Below are 12,787 nucleotides of genomic sequence, written 5' to 3' on the forward strand. Positions count from 1 at the left end.
TGGATCCCGCTAAGGTAGAGGCGGTCATGAACTGGCAGGAGCCAAAGACGCCTACCGAGATTCGTAGTTTCCTGGGATTGGCAGGATACTACAGGAGGTTTATAGAGAACTTTTCAAGGATTGCTGCGCCCTTGACGTCCTTGACCAAGAAGAAAGAAAAGTTTGTTTGGGGCCCAAAGCAGCAAGAGTCCTTCGAAGTCCTGAAGCAGAAGCTAAGCAACGCACCTGTGTTAACATTACCAGAAGGTACTAATGAGTTCGTAGTTTACTGCGACGCATCACACACAGGCATGGGGTGTGTGCTTATGCAGAAGGGCAAGGTGATTGCCTATGCTTCAAGGCAACTCAAGGTGCATGAAAAGAATTACACCACCCATGATTTGGAGTTGGGTGCCGTTGTATTTGCACTAAAGTTATGGAGGCATTACCTTTATGGTATAAAATTTATGATTTATTCCGATCACAAAAGCCTTCAGCACTTGTTCAACCAGAAAGAGTTGAACATGAGGCAGCGCCGTTGGATGGAGACCCTGAATGATTATGACTGTGAGATCAGGTACCATCCCGGTAAGGCGAATGTAGTCGCCGATGCCTTGAGCAGAAAAGAAAGGGTAAAACCCATTCGAATCAATGCTAAGAGCATTGAGGTCAAGAATAACTTGATAGAAAAGATATTAGCTGCGCAGCAAGAGGCTGTGTTGGAAGCTAATTATCCAAAAGAAAAGCTAGGAGTAACTGAGGAGCAGTTGACTCTTAGCAAGGATGGAATCTTGAGACTGAATGGACGGATATGGGTTCCGATTTATGGAGGGCTACGTGATGTTGTTCTCCAGGAAGCCCATAGTTCCAAATACTCGGTCCATCCTGGTGCTGACAAGATGTATCAAGACTTGAAGGCAAATTATTGGTGGATAGGCTTGAAAAAGTCTGTAGCCGCCCACGTAGCAAAGTGCTTGACTTGTGCTCAAGTCAAAGCCGAGCACCAAAAGCCATCTGGCTTGCTACAACAGCCTGAACTTCCCGAGTGGAAGTGGGAATGTGTAACTATGGACTTTATAACCAAGTTACCAGAAACCAGGAAAGGGAATGACACGATATGGGTCATAGTCGATAGGCTGACTAAATCAGCTCATTTTCTACCCATTAAGGAGACGTATAGCTCCGACATGCTAGCCCAACTTTATGTTGACAAGATTGTGGCCTTACACGGCATACCTGTGACTATTATCTCCGACCGAGATACCAGGTACACATCTCATTTCTGGAAGAGTTTCCAGCAATCTTTGGGCACGCGTTTAAACTTTAGTACGGCTTACCATCCACAGACGGACGGTCAAAGTGAGCGTACTATCCAAACGCTAGAAGACATGCTTCGTGCATGTGCGATCGATTTAGGTGGTAACTGGGATAAGAACCTACCCCTGATCGAATTCTCCTACAATAATAGCTACCACACCAGCATAAAGGCTGCGCCTTTTGAGGCATTATATGGTAGGAAATGTAGATCGCCTGTTTGTTGGGCGGAAGTAGGAGAGGTCCTCTAAATTGCTCTTCCATCGACACCAAAATCTTCCCAACAATAAACCAACCATAATGAACATAAGCCCTCTAACCAATCCCAAAATAGCATGTTTCTGAGCATGCAACAAATAGCATTGATCTTGAAGCCACCATACCATGATGCTAGATATTTTTATTTCATAACCAAAATAGACAAAACAGCAAGATGCTATATCAGTCCTAAGTACAGACCGTAAAGCAACACCCTACAGCAAACAAACATACTACATACAAAGTAATCAAATCTTTGCGAAATCAAATCTTGGCAATTCATTTCATGTCACCTGTGTGCCTTTCGCCATATATGTATTACTCATTCGAACAATTCTTCCTTCATCTCTTCCACCACTATATAAATCAAAGTGTTCCTTTCATGAAAAGACTTTACGGTTCCTCACGTTCCATGAACTCCTTGGAGCTTTTAGCCATATAGATGGCTCCTGCCACACTGAATCTGCAGTGCAAAATCGAACCAATAAGTGGTCTCTTGTTTCAATTGTCACCTCACAAAATGCACATGCTATCATGTGTAACACCTCGAATTTTTGTGTCCAATGATGTGTTAACAGGTGTCATTTGATTACACGTGGCATCTATAATAAATAAAGGACTAATTATGACAAACCTTGAAAGTATATAAATTCGAGGGTTATAAATGTCAGCAAAGGGTAAATATACTGTATAGTAACCCTAAATAAATGCTTGTACCTTCAAACGAATAAATCATAAATCATACGGAAGCGAAACGCGGAAGAAAGTGAGAGATTACGAGCTACAGGGGTTTAACTGTGTCAACATGTTTAATATTACCTCTGAGTGACCCTTTAACGTTCCCAAGGCTTCGTAACAGTATTATACGCTCACTAGAATAAACTGTATAAATTCCGCGAAGTTCCGTCTTAAAACGAAAGAGTTATACTCAAATTCGTATGAGAAGGGTTAAAAGCGTCAACAGTGAAAGTTAAGGCTTTCCAAATAATTAATAAACTAACCAGGGACTTTATAATGCGGGTAAATAACACGAGGCCCCTATCGGTAAATAACCGAGGGCCAAACCGCAAAGTTACCCCTTCAAACCCGAAAGGTCAGGTAAATCATTACGAAAGATTTCGTTATTAATTACCGGATTCTGATAATCATTACAAAAGATTTAGAATTTCTGGAAAACAGACCTCTCGCGACCCGCGTGAAGGCTAGGCTTAAGTTGAGGCGGGCCGCGAGCCACCTCAATTACGCGCCTGATATTTGAACTTTAGGCGACCCGCATAAAAGTGCATGGGAACTCCCATGCGGGTCGCGTAAAGTGCCCAGATGCAGAAACATTGTAGTTCTTGCCTTTTGAGCTTGTGAACGATCATTTGAGCCATTATTGCAGCATGGGTGCCCCCTACTCGACCCATACCACTTAGGGACACCTGCCCATGATCCATGATCAAGGGTAGCATGTGTTGTAATGATCTTGGAGGTTTTTGAACACTATAAATAAGCCATTTTGGCTCATAACATTCACACATCAAAAACACACATCTCTGATCATAGCAAGAGCTCTCAAGTCTTCTTCTCTGCTCTATAAGCAAGAACACAACTTCTGTAAGTGATCTAACCCTTTGTGGTTTCACATTTCCTTAGTAAATGGCTAAGAACCAAACCGTCGTAACTACGGTTTGACTTTACAATAAATCAGTAATGGTTCAGTCTTATGACGAATCAAAAGTGGTTATGAGTTGGTATTTATGTGGGTAATAAACCTCTAAAAAGGTTCCCCCTGATCACCACTCTAACTATGTCAAATATCGAGTCAAACGTGCGGTTAAAAAGTCAACAGAAAGCTATTTTAGCGATTTATGCATAAACTGTAATGTATATGTTATGGAACCTGTTTTGATAATCATAAAACATGATATTAAGTATATAAACTTGTTTGCGCTCGTTTGAATCGACCATTTGCTATATTGAACCGGTTCGGAGCCGTATGTCGCAAAAGTTTGACTTTTGCTTTGACTTCGGTTCTGACCCGTTTTAGTAAGGTATAAATATACCTTAGGACTCTCTTAGGACCAGGTCACATGTTGGTATAAGCCTCTGTGATCGGTTCATGAGTTATCCGAGTCTTTTGCGCATTTCTGTCATTCGCCTAAAAGTTGACCGTAACGCCATTTTAAAATTTAAACGAGTATTTCGGACACGTGAACGGACCAGAACCTTGCCTATTAAATTATAAGCATGTCCTTAAAGTTTCACGTCAATCCGAGGTCTAGAATGAGAGTTATGCTAATTAGCGCAATTTAAATAAACTTTTGTAATAAACGGCGCAATTAGCATAACACCTATCTAAACCAAGATTTCGTCACCAAAACTTTTACCCACTGTGGTAAAATAATATTTTTGGAATTTTAAAGATTTTTAATAATTTTTACCTTGCTCATAACCTGCGGTTATGGCTACGGTTCGGTAAATACCGAATATGCCCTTTTCGGCCAAAACAAGAGTTCTACAATGTCTTTTGACCCGATTCCAGTTGCTACTGATTTTAAATAATAAATAAAGTATTTTAAGCTTTATAAACTGATCAGGAAACTTAGATTTCCTGTAGAACTCGAAAACCCCTTTTTAAGTCTTTAAAATGACCGAAAAGCCCCTACGGGGCATAATACTAACTTAAACTCGTTACGGGCGTCACGGAAGGTATCCTACTGATACCACAAACCATTTAAGGCATATTGACTTAGGAAATAAGCGTACGACTGTCATGGTTAACCGTTTCGCCTATTGCGCGCACGGTTCGGCTTATGAAACTAGTTTTCATAAATTAGCCGATACGGGTCAAATAATATTAATTGAACCCCAAAATCCAGAGTGTGAACCATTAACCCATATAAAACAAGTCTCTGAACTTGTTGGGTCAGAATCACACTCCATTCTCGGTTTTCGCCTTTTCGCGCGATTAAACCATATCTATATATATATCGGAACCAACCGGTCTAGGCTACGGCTAATATAAGGACCCGTTAGGATTCTAAGAGGTTAATTAAAACCTTCGTTCCATATTAGGAGCCCCGGTAAAAGCTATCGGCGATTTAATCGAACTAAGGAATAATACTTGCAAAGGTAAATACTTTTGACTTATTTCCCCTATATGGGCTTGGGTTACGGTATACTAATACCGCTTGATTGAGCATTATATAATTCCATCGCTTAGGTGGTTAATTGATTAAATATGATCGGCTCATTTAAACAGTTTTGTTTCTTACAAGCCTTTGGGGGGTTATTGACCGTTGTCCCGGATATCCTTGGCATCATTTTACGAAATGGCCACGACCAGCGACATCCCGGTGTAGGCGTACACCCGGTATATATTGTCGACATATAAAATTAAAAGACGTAGCCGTTGGTTTTTATACTACGGTTTTACGCAATGTGGTGTGTCAATTAATCTTTAACCCGGCACGACCCGGGCTACTGAACGCATAAAAGAACATGTAAAACGTTCACAAGATTATTATAATTTTCCCAAGTTGTAAAAGAGTTTGTGCCTTGTGCATTCAAATCAATTTTTAATAAACATTTTCAAATGTGTCAGTTGAACGTATTTACCAGTGTAAACTGACGTATTTTCCCCAAAAAGATTAAATGCAGGTACTGTACGAAATGGGCCGGTATTAGCTTCCTTAGCATCATAGATAGTCTCGCGAACTTGATGCGATATCTGAATGGACAACATTTTACTACTTTCGATCCACTGTGGATATTCAACTTCTGTAATACATTGATATTTTTATCAGAGGTTGAAATATGTAATTATCTTTAAAGCTTCCGCTGTGCATTATATAATTGTGTGGTTTGACTATATTGTTGCCAACATCGTCACGGTAATCCCCCACCGGGCCCACCGGTGAGACACGTGGAAATAGGGGTGTGACATCATGTTTAAAGTTACCCCCTGTTCCCTGGAGCTATTGGTGTCGGGATCTTCCCTCTCCAAACAAATAACCTGACACACATATATAGATATGCACTTAAAGTATATTGAAATCCAATATCACTTGAATCTCATCATAGGTTCATGAGCATCAGGAACTAAATGCAGTTTTTTACATCAGACATCTTCGAAAGCTTTCATTTAAGCTCACCAAAGAACTGCTCCAACAAAAAAAAAATTAAATCATTAGTGAAATGGTTAAATATTTGAAGTATAATTCAAACACTGCTTTTATATTTAATTTTACAAATGGTAAAATATAGCTAATATTAAGTGGGTCAAGGTACAGGAATTAAAAAGAATTAGGTTAAACAGGTCAAAATAATTCTAAAAAATATGAAACATGTCAAAATAAAGAAATTTAAATGAAACGGGTCAAAAGCTTAGAGCTGATTGGTGATACCCACTGCAAGTGTTGGGTGAAATATAATGTTCGAGATATCAATAACTAAACGCCATGTTATTCAAATCATTCAACTAATGTAGTAAAAAAAGAATATTGATCAATAAGGTGAAATATAGGTGAAGTTGACTTTGTATACCACTAAAGAGTGATTAGGTCAAATGGTAGCTACAGAAAGGGTAACATGTGCATAATATATAAAGGGAGACATGATTTAAGGGTTTTAACATACTTTGAAGCACGTAAAGAACACCATTCATCCTGGTATTCCATCATAACTTGTTAGTGTTACGACCCGTTATTGACCCGCCCGATACACCCATTCTCTTACCTTTAAAACAGCCACAACTTTTCTCTAGAACCATCAAGTCAACAAAATTAAGAAAAGATATTACTAACCCTTTTATGCTCAAAGTCAACCAAACTACATGCTTGGGCTGCCACTTCAGTGCAACCATGAGAAATAACAAAGCTTCCAGTGGAATCTGGATTAGGCTAGAATTCAACATAAACAAAAAAAAGTCAAACTTACATGAGGCCAAAAAAAATTAATATAAGTCTTGCAAAATGTATTGAAGAGATGAACAAATGGTCATTATTTTTCAACCTAATAATAGAATAGACCAAAAAGTTTCAACCGGCTACAATATCCATAGGATTGCCTACCCGTAACACACAATTAACTATAAAAGAAGACGGGTTGTTTCAAATACCAACCAACTCTAGAAAGTGACTGCCTTTGACTTTTTTTTATTGTCATTGCGAAACATACGACCATTGGATGTTTCAAATCTTTATTGGGTATGCCTAACCTAAAAAGTTTTATACTATGTGAGTGATGCATCCTATATAATATATAAGTCTAAATAATATTTTGTAATGAAAAAATCTCTTATATCATGGAAATAATCATATATTAAGTTCACATATATTATACGGGTTGTATAAAAGAACACTGTTGATGGTTGTGTCCAAACAGCTGGTATTAGTTTCTATAGATCCATCTTGTTGTGAATTCAGCCTAATATGATCTAAACAATGCTTTGGTAGTATGGTTAGTAGAATCTTTTTATAAGATCAAACTTGCAGTGTAGTTAAATAATTTATTATTCCAAGAAAGAGCATATTGTTGCCTTCTAGAATAATAATAACAATAATACTAATTGCCTTTACTTGTTTTGCTTATGAGTATGTAATGAAACTAAAACTACTTGAAATAAGATCACATAGAGCAAACTGATGTTAATATGTACAATAACCCCAATTCTTATAACATGAACATAGAAAATCACTACTGCAGCTTAATCATGTTAAAGCCAGTATACTCTCTTAAATTCTACTTGACTCCCTAAAAGCAGGCTAAACCATAACTACATACCTCAAATTACCAGTCGCGCATGATTTTTCCTCAAATGCATAACCCATTATGTGCTTGAATATTTTTGATATGCACAACCACATATCTGCAAGCTTCTTGGGTATAGACTAACATTAAAGACAAAATTATACAGATTATTATGAAGATATGTGTACAAACTAAGTAACAAATTAGAAGAATGGACAAAAAAGTGTTGGACTGACAGCTAAGGATGAGCATTTGGTACTGGGTACCAAATTACGTGTATCGAATTTTTCGGATTTGTATTCGGTACCCAGTTTTTGGCCTTGTCGGTACCGGTACCTTCAGTTCGGCACCGGAAAAATACCGAATTTTGCCTTCAAATACCAGAACCACACCGGTCCTGTGTCGGTACAATACCGAACATTTTTCGGTACCGGTACCAGTACCACGCTCATCCCTACTGGCAGCCATTTGGTAAGAAAAATATACCCGTCTAACCAGTGACCCAATCCGCCCATTTTTCTACCTGAAGAATTATATGGAGTTGACTTATTAACATTTGGCTCTCTGCATTAACTCCACGAAAATCTTACCTTGGTTTTAGTAGGTGATAAGGATTGTGGACATTAATATGAATATTTAAAAAGATTTACCTGAGTCATGTTGGGGCGATAACCATGCTAATGTTTCTAGCATTCATTTTATTGGATTCTTCATGCTCAACAACCCAGGCATGAGATCAACTGCCCTATTGAGCTTTTCAGTTTTTGTTGGCTTCAAAAAAACAGCATAGTGCGATCAAACAGCAAAATAAAAACAAACAACATTCTTAGTAATGTCTTGCTAATAAAGTAGGGCTGGGAAGGGTGAGATGTGGCAGACTTCTCCTCCATCCCAATAGATCGCTATTAGAAAGATGATAGTATAAATAGATAAGTAGATTACGAAATAGGTAATTCCTTTTGAGTCACTAATGCCGCATGTCTAGCATAATGTACATAAAGGGTGATTATTACTAAAAGTTATAGAGTTGAGCAAACTACCAAAATCATCGTATACGGAAAAAAGCTTGCTGACTTGGTTGGCTCACTTGATTGTGATGTTCGCATGTCATTTTTTGTCCCAAACTTCATAATTTTTTCCGGAATTCTTTATATGACATGTAGTATCACTTTTTTGTTGTTAAACTATAAAAATTAAAAAAATAAAATAAAAAGACGAAAAAATAGATTCGAAATCTTTTATCGAAAACAATCACCCGAAATTAAACTACAATAAAAGTATCAGATTAATAGATTATAACTACAACAATAATTAGAGAGAATGCAAAGTATATACACTGTGAGGGTTATCATGCAAATCAAAACAGTTAAGACATATACTACAATTTGGAAACTAAATTTTTACAGACTTACAGTGTTGTCTCTTTTCCCTGCCCCTCCTGGCCACGAACAATTATAACTTATAAGTAACCTTCAGTGTAATAAAACAAAAAAAAAATTCTTGAAAAATCAAATACCTTAGCATCAAATTTGGATGCATCGAGTTTGAATATCACGTTCTATTGAGGCGGCTGTACATATTTCAAAACAAAACAAAATCTATTAAATAACTTATGTAGAATTATAGAAACTGGGCTAAGGTTGAACAAAATGGTGAATGGATATTAGCGTACCGGGGGAAATTTGGTTCATCGGCATTTGTCTCTGGTGCCACACCCGCTGCTGTTGTTGCTTACTTCCACATACCACCATCCTCACTCGTCATCTCCTACGAAATAGTAGACTCATCGGGATCGGGTTTGTGATAGGGTGGGAATTTTACCACAACCTCTCGTTGTTCGAGATCGTGACCACCAAAGCCTTTCTTGTTTTCTTTCGGGCCTGTAGTATAGAGCTATATTTTGAATATTATTACTAAATAAGATAGGATGATTTACTTTTACATGTCTTATAATTTAATAAAACTTTTCAAATAAAACAATAGAACTATCTCAACTCAACCATTTGTATAGAACTATATTTTGAAGTCAGTTTGAAATAAGACGTATTTATGAAATTGATGAAAGTTAAAAACGAAAATCTTCGGTTTAGCAAGTTAATACCGAGCCGAGTTTATATGTGTTCAAGCCAACTCAAACTTAAATTTGAGGTCATTTAATAAAGGAATTTGATTAATAGTAGAAGTCTATGCGAGCATGTTATCATATAAATAACAATAGAATATATATTTATAATAAAAACTAAAAACTCAAGATCGGTAAGGATTACTTGGCAAAAAGTTGCATGATAAATATTAAATAGCATGGATTAATTGTTCTTTTGCAGGGGTGAAGCAAGTGTAGCTCAACTCAACTAACAGGTCAGGTCGGGTCCGGTCAGGTCAGGTCAGCCAACAGGTCAAAACAGTCCGTTTTAAAAGGTTTCCAAATTGTTTTTGGTCAAAACAGGTTCTGGCCAAAATGGAATCGTGAATGAGTCGTGTCAAAATGGGTCATGGGTAGTGCAAACCCATTTGAACCCATTTTAAGTTAGCGGGTTTTATAAGAATAGCCCGTATTGATCCGTTTTTGAAGACCCAAATTGAGCCATTGTTTAATTTAGCGGACCCAAAAACACCCAAATGAAATTTCATCTTTACCCAAATCAACCCAGTTTCCTTTTTACCCAAACCAAATCCGAAGTGTACACAAATCACTACACACAGAACAAAGAAGCAATACCTTGTGATCGACTTCCTTAGCTACACGTGCACTCTTCATCATTAATGCTTGATAAACAAATGCCTAGAAAGACATACCTCCATGATACTCAAACTCAGTTGCCACTTTCATCTGATTAGCTGATAATGTGGGCTGATATCTGCAAAACAATTACTTCAATATGTATGATTTCAGAAACAATATAATTACAATGATCATCTATATCTTTGAATTAAACAATGAAAAAGGGCGTTTCCATTAAAAACATACTTTCAGCCACTTTCAACCCATTCGACCCGTTACAATGGCTGCCTTTCAGATTTATTTTGTTCGACCTATTTGAAATAAATATTGGCTTTGAGCCAACATTAAACTCGTTTGTCCCTTTTCACTAACCCTTTATTTGACCCATCTGATGTAAAACCTAACCAAATTAGACCCATTCACATGTAAATGGTCGAATTAACACCTACCGGAAGATGATACGTTTAACTAAACAAAAACATAGCAAATGTAATAAACCAACTCACCCAATAGATGATGTATTCAGTTCCTTTGTAGAGAGAGTTATTATAATCACTGAAACATGCCTTGTGATTTCTAGACTGCATAAGCAAAAACTCAGTTATCATGTATTCAACAACTATAAAACTATAATAAATGGTAATGTTGTAAGAGGTTAACTGAGTTGACTCACCTTTTTAACCCGTATCTCAAACCACCTGTTTCACCATTACCCAACCCGCACTATTTTCTAGTCTTTACTTTTTTCAAGAGATTCCAAAAGTTTGAAAGTTTTTCTTTTAAACTATCTGTTTGACCCAAATTAATTTTGCTCCAAACTCATGTTTACCCGATCTTAATTAATAAGTTTTTTAAATGAACCGAACTCATTTTGCTTTGAGCGCGTCTTAACCCAAACTAATTTTAATCCTAAACCATATTGACCTGAACTCATTCTGACCCAAAGTCACTTTAACAGGTGACCCACACCTGCCTGACCCGCCCAATTTGTTAGTTGGTTCAAAAAGTTCTTTAAAAGCTACGTGCCAAGTAAATCTTTATCATGTGCAAAGTTAAGTCGTATACATGAATCCGTCAATTGTTTGCTGTAGAAATAAAACTTTTCAAATAAAACAATAGAATGATCTCAGCTCAACCATTTGTATAGAACTATATTTTGAAGTCAGTTTGAAATAAGATGTATTTATGAAATTGATGAAAGTTAAAAACGAAAATCTTCGGTTTAGCAAGTTAATATCGAGCCGAGTTTATATGTGTTCAAGCCAACTAAAACTTTAATTTGAGCTCATTTAATAAAGGAATTTGATTAATAGGAGAAGTCTATGCGAGCAAGTAATCATATAAATAACAATAGAATATATATTTATAATAAAAACTAAAAACTCAAGATCAGTAAGGATTACTTGGCGAAAATCATATTGACCTTTATAAGTTATTTCTTCTTCAGGGTTGTTCAACTCATAATGCCAACCCTCTTGTTGAAAAGTCTGAATGTCCTCCACACATTTGGGAAAGAAAACAACATCCAGATATACATCTACCAAATTATAAAAATCCTACACAATAAAAAAAATACTTTATGAAACCAGATATGATAGAACATAAACTGTGCCTAATTCCAATAACCACACATTATTTTAACCTTTGTGTTTGTAGATGCAACATGATAGCATGTCCTACATTATTGATGGCATCAATCTTACTGATAACTCTTTGTATCTTTAGCATGTTATTGTCCAAAACAATCTGACAAACATAGGCAACACTGAGCAAATGTCTTCAAAAACATTTTTTTCTTGTTGTCTTAAATTAAATACCTTGGCTATAAAATTCTTATATGGAAGATGTTCATCCCTCAAGTTCAGGTGGATGATATGCCCAAAGTCTCAAAGGAAGAAGGGACAATCATATAGTTTGCAAGCAAAGCCTCTTAAGACCTGCAAAATATGTAAAAAAAATAAAAAATAAAATAATAATAATAATAATAATAATAATAATAATAATAATAATAATGAAAACAACAACAACTCATAAATAAACTTAGTTAAAATAAAATATAAAAGTTTCAGCAGGTGTTAACTATACTTCATTCACCGTGAACCACCAAGGATGCATATTTGCATTGAAGCCATGCTTGTTTCTTGTGATCTCCATCAAACGTCTCTGATCATGTTTCAAGAAGTTCAAGCCCTTGCCTTTTCATAGAGTATTTTTTAGTATGTACATTGGCACCTATAACAACAAATAAAACAGTCTTCATTGCCCTTTTATTTATTTCAACCTTTTATTTTCTTAGCGGTTTATATCATTTAGTTAAATACGTATACTTGGCAATTGATAAAATTTGCAAAATTAACTAAAAGAATAAAATACACAAATAGATTAAACTGATAGCACTATTTGCATTAGTTATATAAAAAAGTTTCAAATGTATTCTTGACCTTTCTCTACACCAAAAGTCAAAATTAAGAAAGTTAAACTAAAACCACTGTGCATACTCTCCAAGAATCATGCGGCAGAGGATCAAAACCTCCAAAAAAACTGTTATAAAACACCAACATAACCAAATTCCATCTCCAACTTCCTCAATAACAAAAACATAGGGTTTTACAAACTAATGATTTAAAACAAAAGAGGTTAAACTGACATTGAAGAGGTTATGAAAGTGAAACAAAAAAACTCAATTTAACCAAGAATCAACAATGAAGAACCAAAAACTCAATTTCATTAAAACATAAGAAAAACCCAATTAATTTCATAAAAAAATCATGTTCTAAC

The sequence above is a fragment of the Helianthus annuus genome, chromosome 7 (genome assembly GCF_002127325.2).
Source record: "Helianthus annuus cultivar XRQ/B chromosome 7, HanXRQr2.0-SUNRISE, whole genome shotgun sequence".
NCBI classification, from domain to species: Eukaryota; Viridiplantae; Streptophyta; class Magnoliopsida; order Asterales; family Asteraceae; genus Helianthus; species Helianthus annuus.